Source organism: Dermacentor variabilis, chromosome 3, assembly GCF_050947875.1.
Source record: "Dermacentor variabilis isolate Ectoservices chromosome 3, ASM5094787v1, whole genome shotgun sequence".
NCBI classification, from domain to species: domain Eukaryota; kingdom Metazoa; phylum Arthropoda; class Arachnida; order Ixodida; family Ixodidae; genus Dermacentor; species Dermacentor variabilis.
This window is the reverse complement of record NC_134570.1, coordinates 83944379-83963027: the sequence shown is the minus strand read 5'-3', so window position 1 is coordinate 83963027 and position 18649 is coordinate 83944379. Positions and strand designations below refer to the sequence as shown.

General features: G+C 44.6%; 1 protein-coding gene across 1 annotated transcript in view; it reads right to left on the bottom strand.

Annotated features, from left to right (window-relative positions):
- The window catches only part of LOC142575987 (uncharacterized), a 195090-nt gene that overhangs the window by 3889 nt on the left and 172552 nt on the right, over window positions 1-18649 (bottom strand). The window lies entirely within an intron of this gene.

Sequence of the window (18649 nt, the reverse complement as noted above, 5' to 3'; positions counted from 1 at the left end):
TGTGAGGCCATACTTTTCAGGCATTGCGCCCCCCACGCATCCTATTGGCTGGATAAACTGGCAGCGTTGTCTTTCCACGAACGAAGCGCCACCTCCGACGGTACGTCATACAAAAGGGAAGATATTCCGAAGAGTGATTTGGAGCTCACAGAATTCCTAAATTCCAACCTTGACTTCCTATTGTGGACAAAAGAAACAGAGGGCTAGGTACGATCTACGTGGACAAGCGCTCATCCATGCAATTCACATTGTTCTGGAACCTGAAATATGGGCGTGACACCGAAGTAGAAGACAGGAAGGATGCAGCTTTGGGAGCACAAACTGCGCTAGCGACGAGACACCCATGTTTAAAGACAGGACAAGCGCAGATTTGTAAACGTAAGCTGCGCTAGGCAACGTTTTACTCACTAATCTCCGAACACTCTTTCCTTCAGTTCCATTTCTTGTTGGATTTGCGCGCTACAGCAAGGTAACAGAGCAACGACTAGCTAAACCTCTATGCTGCCTAATCATGTTGCTTTAGCTTATCCATATCAGCAGTTCCCATGGGAAATTTATACAACAATACACGTTGTTACGCGAACGAAGGATTAAGAACTGGAGACTATTTACAGAGTATATTTACAAAGGATAACTGCAGCGCTGGCCAGTTCGGCCGACAGTTCGAAAGCCAGAGAGCGTTCGTCGTCATCGTCGTGGCGCCCGCGTACATCGTCCACAACAAACACACAATATGCATGTATCATTCTTCGCGGCGGCAGAAGAACCGTCCCGGTGCGTCTAAATATCGATGATAACGGGAGAGTAAGATGGCTTGAGGAGTGCGACATGCACAACGTTAGTGGAATTCGGGTCAGCTGAGGCACTGGTACCGAGTGGGGCGATTTCGTACGTAACTGGAGTCACGGCACGCAGCACTCGATATGCGCCTGTGTGCCGAGACAGGTGTTTTTCTCACAGGACAACGGGACGGGTCGGGGACCAGAGGAGTACCAGAGATCATGGCGAAAAGTGAACGTCTGTATGTTGGCTATCGTACCAACGCCATTTCTTCTCTTGGGAGGTCAGGAGGCGAGCGCGGGCAAATTCGCGTGCTGGGGCTGCCCTGGTTATGGCGTCCAGTGCATACTCGCTGGTCACTGCTGCGGCGGATGGAACGGATGCGTCCAGTGGCAATGTGGGTTCTCGGCCGAAGAACAGAAAGAACGGTGAATAACCGGCAGCGTCGTGACGCGAAGGTTTTTTATTTATTTATTTTATTTTACACATACTTCAGCCCGTTATGGCTATGGCAGGAGTGGATGTACATGAGAGTAAAACTAATTATGATATGCAGGAAGAGGAACATAGGAATAGAAAAATGTAATGGAACTATGCATCAGCAATAGCATTTAAAAATTAAGAAATGGGTCACAAATGAACTTCGGCAGGTAACAAAGTCTACTGTTCAATCATGCGGGGGAAAAAGTGCATTTTAATGTGTTAGTGGTGGATGGAGCGGTGTGATATTAGAGGCATGATAAACTCTAGTTGAAGTCGGGCAAGCAGGCGTTAAAAGGGAGGGATCTGGTAGGTGACAAAGAGAGTTCTTATAAGAATATAACATCAGAGATTTTAAGTGCCGCCATCTAGAAAGAAATTGGGCGTTTAATTGCGCAAGAGCAGCTGACGGTGAAAAGTCTCGGTTGAAGGGACGGTAAACAAAACGAATAGCCTTCCTCTGGACCAATTCAGTACAATTAATTGTTTATACACATATTGTTTATACAATAATTGTTGCACATTGTTTATACGGGTTCCATACGGAGGAAGCATATTCTAAAATTGGACGAATCAGTGTTTTGTATGCTACTAATTTAGTGTCCCTCAGAGCAGCAGACAAAGTGTGGTGGATGTAACCAGGTTTTTTTAACGCTTTACTACAAATGTAATCTATTTGTTTGCACCAAGACAAGTTGGGTGCAAAAATGACGCCTAAATATTTGTATTGAAAAACTCGTGTTCCTGGTATACCGTTGCATATTTAATCAAGATATACGGGCATGTGTATGTTAGTAACAGACATTATAACAGTTTTATCAGAATTGATGCTCATTTTCCACGTAGCACGCCAGTCACGAAATGAAACAAAGGCATCCTTAAGGCGCTGATGATCAGCGAGTGAGTCAACTGGGCTGTACTTAACGCAATCATCTGCATAAAGGCGTATCTTTGAAGTAACATGGTCTGGAATGTCGTCAATAAACTATCAGAATAGTAGAAGGCCAAGTAAAGATCCCTGTGGGACCCCTGAGGTGATGTCGACTACAGACGAATCCGCAGAATCATAGTATACGATTTCGGAAAGCAAAGAACGGAAACTGGAAATCGGAGACACTAACTAAGGGTTATTTAGAATATTATGTAGTTTCAAAAGCAATTTAGAGTGCAGTACAGTGTCGACAGCTTTGCTAAAGTCAATGAAATAGGTGTCAATCTGGTTACCTAAGTCGATGTAATGGGAAAGGTCATGAGTGAACTCTGTAAGTTGGGTTACAGTACTAAAACCGCGCCTAAAGCCGTGCTGAGAGCTGTTCAATAGGTTATTATTTTCAAGGAACATTATTCTGCGCTTATAGATTATGTGCCCTAGTATTTTACATGAGGTTGGATTTAAATAAGTAGGCCTATAGTTAGATAAGAGCTGCCTGTCACAAGATTTATATAAATTTAGTACTTTAACTCTTTTTCGGGAAGAAGGCAGAACGCCACTATTAAGGGACTTCTGACATATAATGCACAGGCATTTAGATATCCATAGCGAGAATCGTACTAAAAAGGAATTCGGAATTCCATCAGTGCCTGCTGGTTTTTTAGTATCTAAGTTTAGCATGAGATTCAGAACACCTTCTAGGCTAATATTGATATCATCAATTGCATGAGAATCGTTAGTTGTAAATTTTGAAAGACTGGAATCATCCGAGGCGAACACTGACTGAAAATATGTATTAAACGCTGCTGAAATCCCTAATGGATCGTTAACAACACTGTTGTTGATTTTAAAAGATGTGGAAGAAGAAGGGCCAGGAGATATGAAATACCAGAATTTACGGGGGTTAGACTTGAGCAGTTTCGGCAACTGAACATTATAGAATAAATTTTTGGCCGATGTGGTTTTTCGTCTGGAGTTCATTTTTTACCTGAGCGTACAAAACGCATGCCTGAGGATTGTTCGAGCGTTTAGTGCGCAGTCTGCGATAAGTGCAGCAGTTCTCGGTTAATTCAGGGAAGGTTACATTGCTTTTTCTTAGTTTTCAAAGAACAAATCGACCTAAACCTTATTTTACAATGCTTTCAAAACAGGCCACGAGCGCATCAACGTCACTGGATAGTCCTGGTGCAGAAAATGCTTCGAAATTATTGGATAGTTCGTCCATGATACGGACGTCATCAGCTCTGGAAAAGTCTCGAAACGTGGACACCGATATGCCTTCGGGGAGAACTTCCTTTGTCAGTCCAAAATTGACGACGGGGAGGCATGTCCGGTTATCGGCGACCGTGACGATGGAGTGCGGCACAGTGATATTGTGGATCGAAAGGACATCAAGAAGATGGCGACGTAATCGCCATCGGGCACAGGAGATGACAGCAAATTGACGAAAGGCAAGTCTTTAGGCGGCAGGTGGATGAAGGTGGTCGTGGAAAAGTTATTCGGCAGTTCGGCACTAATATATGCAAGTAGAGGAAGTTTAAGGCGAAGGGTACCGGCAGAACAGTCGATCAAAGCTGAATGCACCGTAAGAAAGTCTAGTCCGAGGATTAGATGATGGGGAAAATTGGTTAGCACTTTCAAAAGAACAGGAACGCGGCGGTCGACGATATTACACGGGAAGTTCACATTCCAGTGACGGCAACAGCTCTGTCATTAGCCACGCGTACGGCTCTTGTAGCAGCATGCGTGAGAACCTTCCTCAGTCGACGATGAAGGTTACAACTCATTGTGGAAACCTGGGCTCCAGCATCTATCAACACCGTCAAAGGGACACCGTCGACGTGAACATCAAGTGAGTTCTGGCCCATTGGGAGCGTCAGTGGAGGATATCAACACGACGAAGATGATGCAACTCTACCCCCAGGAGCTGCATGGTCTAGTTTTCCGTTCGCGAGGGTCCATAATTGGTCGGCGACGAATACCGGCGTGGGTTTGGCGACGGGGACCGACGGCGCGGAGGTGACGGCGAGCGAGCTTGACGACTGTCATTGACGGATCCGTCAGAGGTAGCATGCATACGGCGAGGCGAGTAACGGCACGGTCCAAATATGGGCGCGGAGAAGGGGGAAAGGAGCAGGAATATGGCGACATCCAAGAAAGTGCGGCAGTGGCGACCGACATGACCATTGCGGAGGCTATATACGAAAGCAAATGGGTTTGTCGTGCAGAGTTCTATACTACGAAGGGTTGCGGTATCTAGGAGGGGAACACAAATCGCTGTGAGCAGTAGCTGTCGGCACCAGTCAGGCGTCAGGTTGGGAGATGGCGCAGGCAGCAGGAACCTAGGTTTGCAAATTCTTTCCGCACAACTGCTTGAATGAGAGAGATCGGTGGGTCTGGTTGGTTAATAGTGGGGCCAAAGGGACGTGGATTGAACGGCACAGGACTTGTAGCCTCGAGCTCGCGACGAACAATACGTGTGACGTGCTCATCTAAGGGTGGTGAAGCGGTAAGGACTACGCAAGACGATGTCGCAACGATGTTAGGGAGCCGTGAGAACTGTGGAGTGATGCGGCGACTTTTAGTGAGATCTAAGCGGCGGCATTCCTTGGCGATGACGTCGATGGCGGACACATTGTTGAAGACCAAAAAGTTGAATGCATCGTCCACGATTCCTTTGAGCACGTGGCCGGCTTTAGCCCTACCCGAACCCTTGTCCTGCTCGCCAACTGTGCATCTTTTCTTGGCGGGCCTCCCCATCTCGCATTCCTCAGCCATCGGTGATTGCACCGGCTGATGCGTCTGCCTATCGACCGCGGCAGTCCGTTTACCTCCTGCCTTCTTAATTTCTGCTATCTCAGCCACAAGGCAAGTTATCATGTCCCTCATCATCCTATTCTCAGGCTCGATTTGTGCAAGGATCTCGCTCTGTTTGCTGTGCTCTCGCGGCGAACCCCGCGTTACCTGTCCCGTACCTCTATTGCGAACTCGACCGGTGCACGTTGGCTGGCCCACATACTGACAGTCCGGAGAGCGGGACCTCTCGAACCGTACACGTCCTCCTCCTCCTTGGCGGCGAGAGCTTGGGCGCCCCCTGGACGGGGATCTGGGTCTGGCTCTGGAACGTGAACGTCCTGTTAAACGGGAGCGTCCCCTAGATTGGGAGCGCCCACTGGAATGGAAGCGCCCGCTAATTTTTGCGCCGAAGGCTGGCTGCCCCACCGCCGCCGCCGCTGTTGCGACGTGGAGTTGCTGATGCCTGGTTTCCAGAAGCTTCGGCAGCCTTCTACCACCTCCTTCTCACAACTTACGGGATGTGTTATCGTTGCTACTTTGTCTGGTGTCACGTGCATTTCAGCCCAACTTGCTTTCTGGGGTACAGTGGTGCTGATCGCACGGGTTGGACAAGCCACAACGCTGGCACGTCACGTCCTCTGGGTTCAAGCATACGTTGGCTCGATGACACAGCTTGCAACACGTGTAGAAATTGTACACCTGCTTGCGGTGCAAAACACATCGCGCTAACACTGGTCCGTAACGCACAACATTCGGCATTTTCAAGCCGTCGAAAGCTACGATGAATGTTCGCATGTTCTTGATTATATTGGCCCCAAACGGCCGGGTGTTCCTTTCGTTAACGATGTTCCTCTCTAGGTTCCCCGGAACGTCGCCCAACGAGATGCCCCTTAACACTTCTTTGCACGTATAATGCTGAGCCGCCTCGTATTCGCTGACTTCTTAGGACTTGTTCGCCAATTCAATCGCCTTGATTCTGGTGTACCTCGTTGCATTCTCTCAATTTGAAATGCTGAGAAACAAGATATTCTGCTACAAGTTCGGGCAGATGGCGTCGGCTCCAGACTTAGCATCCTCAATCCTGCCACTGCCATTATTGCTCTGTCAACGGTCACTACTACGACGCTGGATACATCGAGCCCACCCCTGCGAGAAATTATGATCTTAGTGTCTCCCTTGGTGACCGGGGGCATTCGCTCTGTTCTTTAGTCTATCTCCCGTTTGCTGCTCGCCAGCAGGTACTTCAGCCTTAGGGCGAACGCATTCCTTCTCGGCCACGAAGCTCCTGGCACGGGTACCCCTGGTGGCCTCACGCCTAGTCACGGTCGTATGCCAGCTCGAATCTTTCGAAAATAGCACCGGAAGTAGCTCTTCCCCTACCACGGTCAGTTCCATTTCGGCTAGAGTAAATCAGGAACCCCTTCCTTGGTAGTGGATAGCCACCGAGTTGGCCACCGAGGTAGCTCCAACAAGTTGGAATCTATATAAAGCGGAGCTCTGTGTAGTACATGAAGGATTGAAACACGAGTTTGGGTTAATTGAATGTCCCCGTAAAGTAAAACGGAAAGCTTCGCTCAGGCACTGTAGAGTGGCTAATGCAATGGCGCCCCCGCTGCCCCGGATTCATGAAGGCAAGCTATCTGGTTCTTTCCTAACCGCTCAGAGCCGGTGCCGCCAATGTCATGGATGCGCGAAAGCGAGCGCCCTCTGGTGGTGGTGCATGGAAGCCAGCGTATCATGCTGTGTATGATTATCTTGTTCAGCAAGAGAACAGTGAGGCCGCAGATCCCACATTCATGAAACCCGACGAGGTACACATAGAAAAGCTTCGTTTTTACACAGTGAGAACTGAGCGAAATGTCACCGGCTGGCTCCTATTTTTTTATGGAGCTGTATGTTAAGTAACACAATGCGAAACCGTGCTTTTCAGAGTTTCCTTATCACAAGTTTACCCCCATCCCCAAGTAAACACACACACACGCACACACATACAAACATGCTAGCTTTACGTAAGCCTCTGCAGCGTCAGCGCGTAGCATGCGCTTGAGCTATATCGCAAGCAGCCACCGCTCAGACCGGTGATGTGCCAAAGAGCACCTACGACCAACGTGCTCACGTCACGAGGTCCTTTCAGCTCCCTCCATGTTTCCCCAGTACAGCTTGTTTTAGAGCGCAGCTCTGACGCTTCCGTCATGCGTTAAACATCGGCGTTGGCGTAACTGAGCGAACGAGCGCAGCGAAGGATGAAAAAGCGAACTCTCAGCTCAGCGGCGGACGAAAGATGCGGATATGGAGAGAGCGCGATGAGGAAAGCGGATGAAGAGGGTGCAGCGATACGATAAGATAGAAAGCGGAGGAGGAAGGTATGGCGAAAGTGTGCGAAGAAGAGTGCTGATCCGCAGAAGAAGGGCTCTGCGGAAACGACCGCTACGAAATGGCGACAGAGTAGGGCGCCGTCGACTGATCGCCGATGACAGGCGGTGAGGGCGTCCGCAAATACAATGTATGGAAACAAAACACTGCATTAGCGGACTCGTGAATCGTGTCCACGCGTCAGCAACGGGCTACCTCTTGCGATCTCCCGACGAGCGAGGCAATCGTGCCAGACTTCGCTCTATTTGCGATGTGCCGCACGAGACAGATTGCCCGGGCCAGCATCGCCACTAACATCCTTCTTTTCCTAATATAAACCGCGTATATATATATATATATATATATATATATATATATATATATATATATATATATATATATATATATATATATATATATATATATATAGATGACCATAGTACAAAATAGTGACACGCATTATCTTTTTTTTCGGTCACTGCTAACGAATGGTATACGCTATGCTTCCACGCACGACGCGCCTTCATGTGTATGAAATTTCTCGACTGTTATCCATTGCTCTATCCGTTGGCTGTAGTTCTGGAAGCTGCGCTCAAATTTCGCTTTACGGAGTATCTAATTGGTCAGTGAATTTTTCATACTGCGCCCCACTTGCCGCCTCGGCGACACGATGGAGGGTGCTTGGAAGGAAAAAAGGGCCGGTGCTTCGCCCGCGAGTGTAAGGCTTTGGTTTCATGCGATCAGTGTATACGCCATGGAAGTTTTAGCTTTCGCTCTTGGGACGAAGCTCAAATATTACCAGGATCTACGCCGTCGGCAGGGTCTGTCGGCAGGGCCTGTAGAAGCGAGGGTAACCAGTGCCGAATCTGGCACTTAGTTTGGTTGGTTCAGTTATCCCTTTTGCTCAGCGCTCCGTCAACTGTTCCTTTTTTATATTGTTTCTCTACAAAGTGCGCGTATTGCCCGGTCTTAGTCTCGGTGTGGTAGCTTTCACGTCGATGTATACGCTGTGCACTGGCCGTGCTATGAATAGGTTCGTCAGACTTCCTATTATGCTACTTAGTTTTTTACATCTAAGAAGCACGCTGTCCTTCGAAATGCTTACAATCAAGTGGCATCTTCGATAACTGCGACGGGAGCTGAGCATTCATTCCTGCTTTCTTGTATCGCAGTTAGGTGAGGCATTGTGTTACTTTTGCTTCGTTTTTTAACACATCATTCATTTCACATTCTACATGACTTAACGAGGCAAACATGACAAGCGTGCTACACAGCATTAGCAAGACATTTGTAAAATTGAGCGAAAGCAATATTTGCTATAGTATTTCTTTTTTCTTATTTTTCCCGTCATAAAAGCTGTAAAAACATAATTTTTCTGAGTGAATTACCATCAATTTTACCTATCGGCTATGTTTCTAGCCCTTGTTGTGGGCCGATGCTGACGGTAGCGCAGCCTTATAAGATAAGCCGATTAGTGCTATTGGATACGTGCCCCGGGGACCAGTGGTCGCCGTGATGCTCAGAATATATATATATATATATATATATATATATATATATATGTATATATATGTATATATATATATATATATGTATATATATATATATATATATATATATATATGGGCGCGGCGAGAGTTTAGGAACCATGCGAGAGCAGTGGGCGAGAGCAATGGGCGCGGCGAGAGCTGAGGAACCATGTGCCTAAAGAATCCGTTTTTGTTCCTAATACAGGCCCTGATTTGCATCACCTACAGCGATGCAGCCGCAGCTACAGAGTCCGATCCAGCTGCATGGAAACTGACGGAATTGCGCGGCCACCAGCGCAATACATCGACAGGCTTTTCTGCTGACGACACGCCGGGCCTGCGCAGCTGGGCGACGCACTTGGACCGGCATCGAGCGCCACCACCTGCTACGTCACAGCTATCGGATGGTATAAAAACAACGCAAGAGCGGCTATCGACCAGTGGGCGCGGCGAGAGCTTAAGAACCATGTGCCTAAAGAATCAGATTTTGTTCCTAATACAGGTGAGAGACTACCGCCATGATTCTGGATATAGTAGTGACGATGTGTGTCTTTTGCTCTTGCCGTGCCCACGGCCGTTTATAGATGCGTTAATTAATGTGTACCATTGTTTTGTGGACTTACTAGCTTCCTGCGGGGACGTTGAATTGAATCCAGGCCCCTCTACGAAAATCATGCTGCAAAAAATTATGGACGACTTGCGAGAACTTAAGGAAGGTGTGGCCATATCAAACCGGCGTCTAGATGAAAGCAATGATAAGTTAGCCTCCATTGACCGAAAAGTAGAGGATATTTCGGCTACTGTTAAGACCTACACAGTCAAGGTAGACGACCTGCAGAAAACCGTTGATAGCCTACTGTTAAAAGTAGATGACCTCGAAAACCAAAGATCGAAGGAATAATTTAATACTGTATGGTCTACCTGAACCTAAGGAAGAAGCACACCAATCTTTGGAACGAGAGGTTTCGACAAAAATCCTTGACAGCGTACTAAATGTTACAAATGTTTCAATTGAGCGAGCTCATCGAATAGGGAAGCCTAGGGACGACAAATTCCGCCCCGTAATATTCAGGCTAGTAGACTACCGAGACAAATTAAAAATACTGAAAGAGTGTAAAGCTTTCAAGAACACTCCATACAGCATCTCAGAGGACTTCTCTCCTAGAGTTCAATCAATAAGAAAAAAGCTTTGGACCTGGACAAAAGAGAACCGAGACAGAGGCGACAAAGTATTTCTATCCTTCGACAAGGTTAGAATCAATGGCAATACATTCAGATGGGACGAGGCACTGGACAGGGCAGTTCCCTCAGCAGCAAATTGACATAGCCGCTCTAATTCCAGTCAAAAATAGCACGAAAGTAAGACTAAAGCACATTTGTTAGATTTACCCCACGTCTTCAGGACGCTAACTGTTCTAAATGTTAACGCCCGGAGCGTTGTGAACAAGTCTGATGACCTTGAGAGCCTACTTCTTAGTTACAATCCTAACATCACGCTTCTAACAGAAACATGGCTTCATGATGCTATCCCTGATTCTGACATAATACCAAGCTCGTACAACATAATTCGCCATGACCGTGGCTCGAGAGGGGGTGGTGTCGCGACCATAATAAAAAATGGCATCCCATTCATATCAATTCCACACAATACTTCTACTGAAATGGTTTGGATTGTAGTGCCGTCTTTCAAATGTAAGGTTCTTATTGGTGTAGTATACAGGCCTCCGAATGCAGATATCTCAATTTTGGAATCGCTGCATGATTTTCTTTACGTCCACAGTAAACGCTATACTGATATCATCTTATGCGGGGACTTTAATCTACCGATGATAAACTGGGACGATCTCTGTGTTCGGCATTCTTGTCAACATGCTGAAATGCTGCTCGATTTGGCGTTTTCTTTTAGTCTAAAACAAGTAGTAGGAACACCTACACGTGTTACTTCAAGCTCAAAAACTATCCTCGACCTTGTTCTTATATCTGAAGCAGTCAGTGAAACAGGATTTACTGTAGAAGTTTTACCAGGCATATCAGATCATGAAGCGATTCTGCTTAAAAGCAATCTACAGCTAAATATTATCCGTTGTCCAGACAAAGAAGTCTTGGATTTTGGGAGAGCTGCTGATGAAAGTCTAATCGACTACTTAGAGCAAGATTTCGACATTTTCCTTAAAAAATCAAATCAAGGTGTAACCTGTGTCAATGATTTATGAATGCATTTTAAGGACGCAGTGCGGGAATGTATGTACAGGTACATTCCAACAAAACGCAAGAGAATGGCCCGCAATAACCCTTGGATCACTCGGGACATACTGCAGCTAAAGTGCCGCTTAAAACGCTTGTCACGCCCCAATAGTTGTGTCGATCGTTCTGTGCTACCGTCAATGCGTACCGAACTTAGGAAAAAAATAAAAGACTCAAAGTACCATTTTTTCAATGTTAAACTACACTATTTTTTATCTAACGCCCCAAGACAGTTTTGGATGCACATAACCGAGAAAAAGAACCCGGTCACCAAAATCAGATTGAATGATACCGAGACCAGTGACAACGAGAATATTGCGGAAGCGTTCAACGAGTACTTTGCTTCGGTATTTCTACGCGGTACTGAAGATGATAGCCTAGAATTTTCAGGTTTTGGCTGCGAACTTCCAGACCTTTTTATTTCCGAAGAGGGTATTCTTTCGTCCCTATTAAACATAGAGATAAAGAAAACTGCTGGTCCTGATGACATACCAAATAATTTTCTTTTTAGATATGCGGAGTGGTGCGCAAAGTATCTGTACATAATATTTAACGAAAGTCTAAAGCAAGGTGTCCTTCCTAACGATTGGAAAGCAGCAAAGATAATTCCCATCCATAAGTCCGGAGATAAACTCAGTATTACTAATTACAGACCCGTCTCGCTTCTCTGCACCGCTAGTAAGGTGATGGAGCACTATGTTTTTAAGCACCTGAGCGCCTTTCTGGAAAACAATAATTTCTCTTCGGAAAAACAGCATGGATTTCGGCGTGGCCTATCTACAGTTACTCAGCTTCTACATATTACCAATGAAGTCATGGCAGCGCTGGACTGCGGCGGGGAAATAGATGTGCTTTTCCTTGATTTTCAGAAAGTATTTGACCGTGTTTGTCACCAAAGGCTAAAGCTCAAGCTACAATGTGCGCTGAAAAATGAACAAATTCTTCGCTGGCTTGACTCTTATTTAAGTAATCGAACACAATATGTCCGTATAGGAAACTCATTTTCTTCACCTGCTCCCGTACTTTCCGGTGTACCGCAAGGTTCAGTACTTGGACCTCTTCTCTTTTTGATTTATCTGAATGACTTGTCCTTTGATTCTCCGGTACGATGCCGGTTCTTCGCTGATGATTGTATTGTGTACCACAACATTCAATCACCCCATGATCAGACTGCTATACAGGATTACCTTAATGCAATCGATAATTGGTGTGAATCCTGGCGTATGAACTTAAATGCCTCAAGATGTACTCAAATGATGATTACAAGAAAGAAAGCACCATCAATTTGTACATATAAAATCAATAATGTAGGAATTAGGACGGTTGACAAATTAAAGTATCTGGGTGTAGTTATTGACTCGAAGTTGACCTGGAACGCTCATGTCCAATACGTCGTTTCGCGTCGCTAAGGAAGCCATGGCTAATTAAACACCTGCTCAAACATTGCACTAGTAGGACTAAACTCGCTGCCTATACGACACTCATTAGACCACTGCTTGAATATGCCGATGCTGTCTGGGATCCCCACACAAAGACCGGTGTCAACAACATTGAACGCGTGCAAAAGAAAGCCCTTAGATTTATTTATAATATTTATAATATACGAGTCTCGATCACTGATCTCAGAACACGGTCTGGCCTCCCATCGCTAGAATTTCGGCGTAGACTGCATCGCCTACAAACTTTGTTTAATATCATTAATAAACAAACAAAAATGGATCCCGACATATACATCAATTTTAATAAAACAAGAGAAACCAGACGCAAGCACAGCAAAACGATTGTGATGCCACCGACTAAAACTACTGCTTATCGCTTCTCATTTTTTCCTCGAACTAGAGCAGAGTGGAATGCTCTACCGCAAGAAGTCGCTTGTACGTCCTCGGTTGAATCATTTGTGTCTGCCGTACAATCTTTGCAATGAAGCGTGTTCGTTTTAGAATCACCATTTTCCTATTTATGTAAATTTTGTACATGCTGCCTTTCCCGATGCAATAGTCTGTATATTTAATCATTTTTTTATGGTTCCTTGTAACCCATGCTTTTGTTATTTTGACTTGCAGTGCCGACTTTGTATACACTCACTCCTGCCTGGACTGCCAAGAGGCAGTTGGCAGTATCTAATAAATAAATAAATAAAATAAATATATATATATATTTTATTTATTTAAAAAATAATAAATATATATATATATATATACTGAATTTTGCATGGGCCGCAGGTATTTAGAGATATGAGAAGCACAACTGCATGCTTATTTTCGGTCTGTCTGACCAGCAGTTTCGGAACGTGGGCAGATTTTTTTAACGCCGTTTAAAAGCTTGGTCGACCGACCGATATTGTTGCGGAAGTAAACCGACCACGAACATTTCCTAGTCATGGTCACGTTTATATATATATATATATATATATATATATATATATATATATATATAGGCATAGCAAACGAAGACAACAAGCAATGACATGACACCATGTACAGCATATCAGTAGCATATCCGCTGTTCTTAATTGAAATAAAGAAGTGATAGATGACTCGAAAATCTATCGTTCCTTTAATACACCGAAGTGCTACAGATCAATTCTTCTATGCGTTCCCTAGTGTCCTTGTTGTGGGCTTCTCATGATATGACTAATGAAAATTGGGTCTTTCGGTTTCCTTTCTTTTCTCTAAAAAAGTGTGTGTGTGGGTGTGTACGTGTGTGCACGCGCGCGTGTGTGTGTTTGTGGGTGTGTGTGTAAATAGAGGACATGAATTGCCCGCCGACACGATTCCAACGGAGGACCCCTAGCTTAGCGGCCCGATGTCCTCTACCTCTTATGCCTTGGGCGCATGCTTCAGTAGGCAGAATAGAACCTTCTTAAATTATACGCCCTTTATACAAGCCTGCTTCTTGAGACGCTTGAGACTTTTCATTGCCATATCCATTATTTGAGCACTCCACGTGAATTTTACCATTGTAATTACAGATGAAATAAAAAAAAAACGTGTGCTGGGTATTAGATGCATGTTTAAGAACCCCGGATGGTGGAAATTAATTCGACGTCTCCCACTACCGCATGCCCTGTAATGCTATAATCGTACTGTTGTTTTGGGGCGTAAGAACGGAGAATTTCACTTTTAACAATTGCGCATCAAATACTGATTTACTTAGATAAACTATGTTTTCTGCACACTACTAGCATTTTTTTTTCCGTTTCAGTTTCCGTTTATTATTCTTTAAATACAATGCATTGGAAAGATACAATATACAGACGAGGGTCCCAAAGTCAAAGACTGCAACGGGACCCATTACCAGTACTATTTCGGGTCTATGTCTACTCGTGTTAATGTTCCTATGATAGAAACTGGTGCACCGAAGAAGATGCATTCCAAGACGTTAGGTTATACAGCTTTACTTGCTGGAACGAATTGCTGAACGTCACAGGAACCCAGACTTTGCGCGACGGGAAAAGGATAGCGATGCTATGATCGGCCTGGCATTGAACCTCTCATGTGTGGGAAACATTCCTCCACGCTTTACCCTTTCTAGGTAATTGCCCTCATCCCCGAGAAGTCGTCAGCACTCTGGACCCTGCCACACCCTGAGAAAACACAAAGGAGACGTCCCTGAGGAGAAGACATGAAGGGGAAAACGTTGCCAACTTCACAACCTGAAAAAGGTACTGGCACTTCCCGAAGTTCCCCAACTTCCAAAAGCTCCCAAAAGAGACATCAACAACCACAAGACCACGACAAGGGAACAGTCCTTTCGGTGGGGACCTCTCTATGAATTGTAACGGCTGTACACGAGGGGTTGTTTAGTGCCATCCTGGCGCCGTCATAGGCAGAACCGTTCGAGACTCGCTTAGAGTTACAACCATGTACCAATGAGATGAATACATTATTTCTATTTTTTATCATCACTATTTCTGCCTTCATCATCGTCTCCTGATGCTTGCGAAGAGGACCCACCTCACTCGGTCGAAAGCGTATCAGCGAACCTACGCGATAACGTCCACAAGAGCTTGGGAGACGCTTAAACTTGCATTTAAGAGTGGAACGCGCTATAATTTGAAGACACTTGACTGCTTCTCACGCTTCCCGGCAACTACAACTTGTGTGACTGCAATGTTTACCGCGAAAAGCTGGTGGTGAATGCTATGTACGAAGGTGTACTTTCTGGTAGAAACGCTGACTCTGCCGCGGGCTGATCCCGGAGGTAGTTCACAGCTATGCCAAAAAAATTACATCATTTTCAGGTTTCTGTTATTCTTTCACACTTTTAATATTTCAGTCAGAGAATATTTAACCCAAAAGGCATGCGCTCTAAGTGTTTTGTTTCAGGAGACTTGTTTGTGAGCTGTCATTCTCAATATTCTGAAGAATCACTTTGGCAAGAATGTAAGATCTGCTATAAGCTACTTTAGTGATAGAATGGTGTGGCACTACCTCCCACATATACTGCATGTCTTGTAACAAGGTGTGGCATATACATATACCTAAATATATATGGGAGTTTGCTATAGGGACCATTAACGCTGTAGCGTTAGAATAGTGCAGTCCAAAAGCGCGAACAAGGCGCACATATTGTGCCCGCCGTAAGCATGTCGCAATACGGGAACGTGACGTAGACTGTCCTTAATCTGAAGACGGCAACGCCTACAAGAACTTGTAGTTCTAACAGCTGCGGCTCGCGGTGATCGAGTTCTGCCTATTTATGTGCCTGCACATTCCATAGCAGGAGTGTTTACTTACGAATTATGTTCACTGCTCTTCGTGCTGCTACTATAGCTACGAGCCTTACAGCCAACGTGTAACATTCTAACATGTATTTACGACATTCATTGCTTCCACCTTATGGCGAAGCTGTGATGTTGAAAATGAATAAATCAATAAAATTGTCCCGTTGCCGGATTTCAACACAGAACACCTAGCGCGGAAGCCCTATAGCGTAATATTTACGCCGTTGACACTTATGCCCTACATTAGTGTGACGCATAAACACTTCGTCGTTTGAGCATGTCAAAAAAAAAGAAAATTATTGAAAAATATGTAACACTTCGTCATTTAACACCTGGGGTCTCAAAATTTAAACTGATCCCGCAGATAGTACACTCTGAAATTGTGGGCTGGTCCCGAAAACAGTGCAGTAAAAAAATTACAATCCGACCCTCCTTCCACTCCCATCACGCAAGGGTTAACGCGAGTAGGTGCGGTGCGCAGTTATTGCGCGCCTATATCGTCCGAGCTCATGCAGGAAGACCTTGTCTTTCATAGCCTTCAACTGGACATTGAATCGTCTTTCTACTCTTAATAGAAACAACATTCATTGCCTGCTTCAAGCATTTCGAGCCTGCCTGCCTATCTATCTATCTATCTATCTATCTATCTATCTATCTATCTATCTATCTATCTATCTATCTATCTATCTATCTATCTATCTATCTATCTATCTATCTATCTATCTATCTATCTATCTATCTATCTATCTATCTATCTATCTATCTATCTATCTATCTATCTATCTATCTATCTATCTATCTATCTATCTATCTATCTATCTATCTATCTATCTATCTATCTATCTATCTATCTATCTATCTATCTATCTATCTATCTATCTATCTATCTATCTATTTATCTATCTATCTATCTATCTATCTATCTATCTATCTATCTATCTATCTATCTATCTATCTATCTATCTATCTATCTATCTATCTATCTATCTATCTATCTATCTATCTATCTATCTATCTATCTATCTATCTATCTATCTATCTATCTATCTATCTATCTATCTTAGGACGGCCTAGTGTCCCAAGTCGTCTATCTGCTTCGGCGACTAGGTCCGTGCTTACTGGTCCTGATGCCATCCTGGTCGTGTCATTGTCGTCATTCCGGCTTCAGGACCTTATTCTCGTCGTAGCGTTGTCGTCACGCCTTCTGCTCTGACCCAGCGGCTCAAGTTGCCTAATAGCTAGGTCCACCAGGTATGGTCTCATGGTAGTGACGCCGCATGGACGTTGCAACGTCACATTCGAGATACGTCATCCGACTCTCGGCGTGCTGTCGACGTCACGCCTTCATCGCCATGCAGTAGTCATGTATTCCCTGTCGCACAGCCGCCATGATCCGTCGTGGTCAGTCAATCATCGTCATTCCATCTTCGTAATCTTACCAAAGTTATTAGGTCGTAATACCACCATGGTCGTCACACAGTAGTCGCTATGCCGTCTTCGGGACGCTGTAGTTTTATGATTGCTCTCGCTTCATCAACATGAGCCCATTGTCGTCGGGCCACCATCTCCATATTGCCTTCGTCGTTCCGTCTAGGCCAGTTTTTCATCCGGGTGTTGTCATACATCATCCTCACGTCATTGTCATCGCATAGTCGTCCTCATCTCATGGCCATCATGTCTTTGTCGTCACATTGTCATCACGTTGTCGTCATTACGCAATCGTTATCAATTAAAATTTGCATGAAGCTGTCGTAATTTCGGCGTAGTTATAGCGCCTTTGTGATTTAATCGGTGCCATTCCTTCTTCATGAGTACATTGTCACGGCATCGGCGTCATACAATCATCTTCATGGCACCATGCTCAAGGATGACCTCGACAAGCGAAGGCCGCACTAAAGTGGGATAAAATATGGGCACGTGGACACATTGCTGATACAACGAAAGTCGCAGAAATATTATGTTATGTTATGTTATTATTATGCGTCTTACGGATATTGCTATGAATGTATATATATATATATATATATATATATATATATATATATATATATATATATATATATATATATATATCTACGTCGTGTCATGTTTTAGGCTGGTTCACATCGTTTTGCTGAAAGATCATCGCTTGTTATCAGTGTGCATGGGCTATACTAGTATATTAGACTTTTATATGCCTTGTATTTTTCCGTATATTCAGGACAGTTACATTTTTAAGGCGTCAAATTTAATGTCGTTATTTTTAAGGTTACATTTACGACGGAAAAACTCGCAATAAATCAATTCTGATGGTAAAGATTACTGATTACAAATTGCCATTGTCCTCATGTGTATGGAAATGCAGCTTCAAAAATCGGGCACGCATGCAGCCACCAGCAGTTTTAAATTTCGTTTTTCCGTATTTTTGTCCGCCTGTTTCTTGAATCTGCTTTGAGTACACTGTCCAAAACGCTGCTACAGAAGTAAAAGACTAGCGGACTAGGAAAGAGAATGTTCCACCATAGAAAAGACGTGGAGTTGTCCCATACTGTCACAAAGTCGCACGCAGCCTCAACAATTTTGCATGGGGCATGGTGTGTCTGCTGCATTTTCCATGCCAGGTAAGCTCACTCGCCTGTGCAAAAGTATTTTTTTACGTGAAACCATGCAGGCGCTCTTTTGGATCCGCACACCCAAGTAGATATAAATCGCATCGAAGGCGTTTAAAAGAAAGCCCTAAGATTCATCTACAACGCATATGGTAGACACGTGTCTGTCACTAATTACTAAGGCAATCTGAACTCCAGACGCTTCAATACCGCCGCAAGTTAC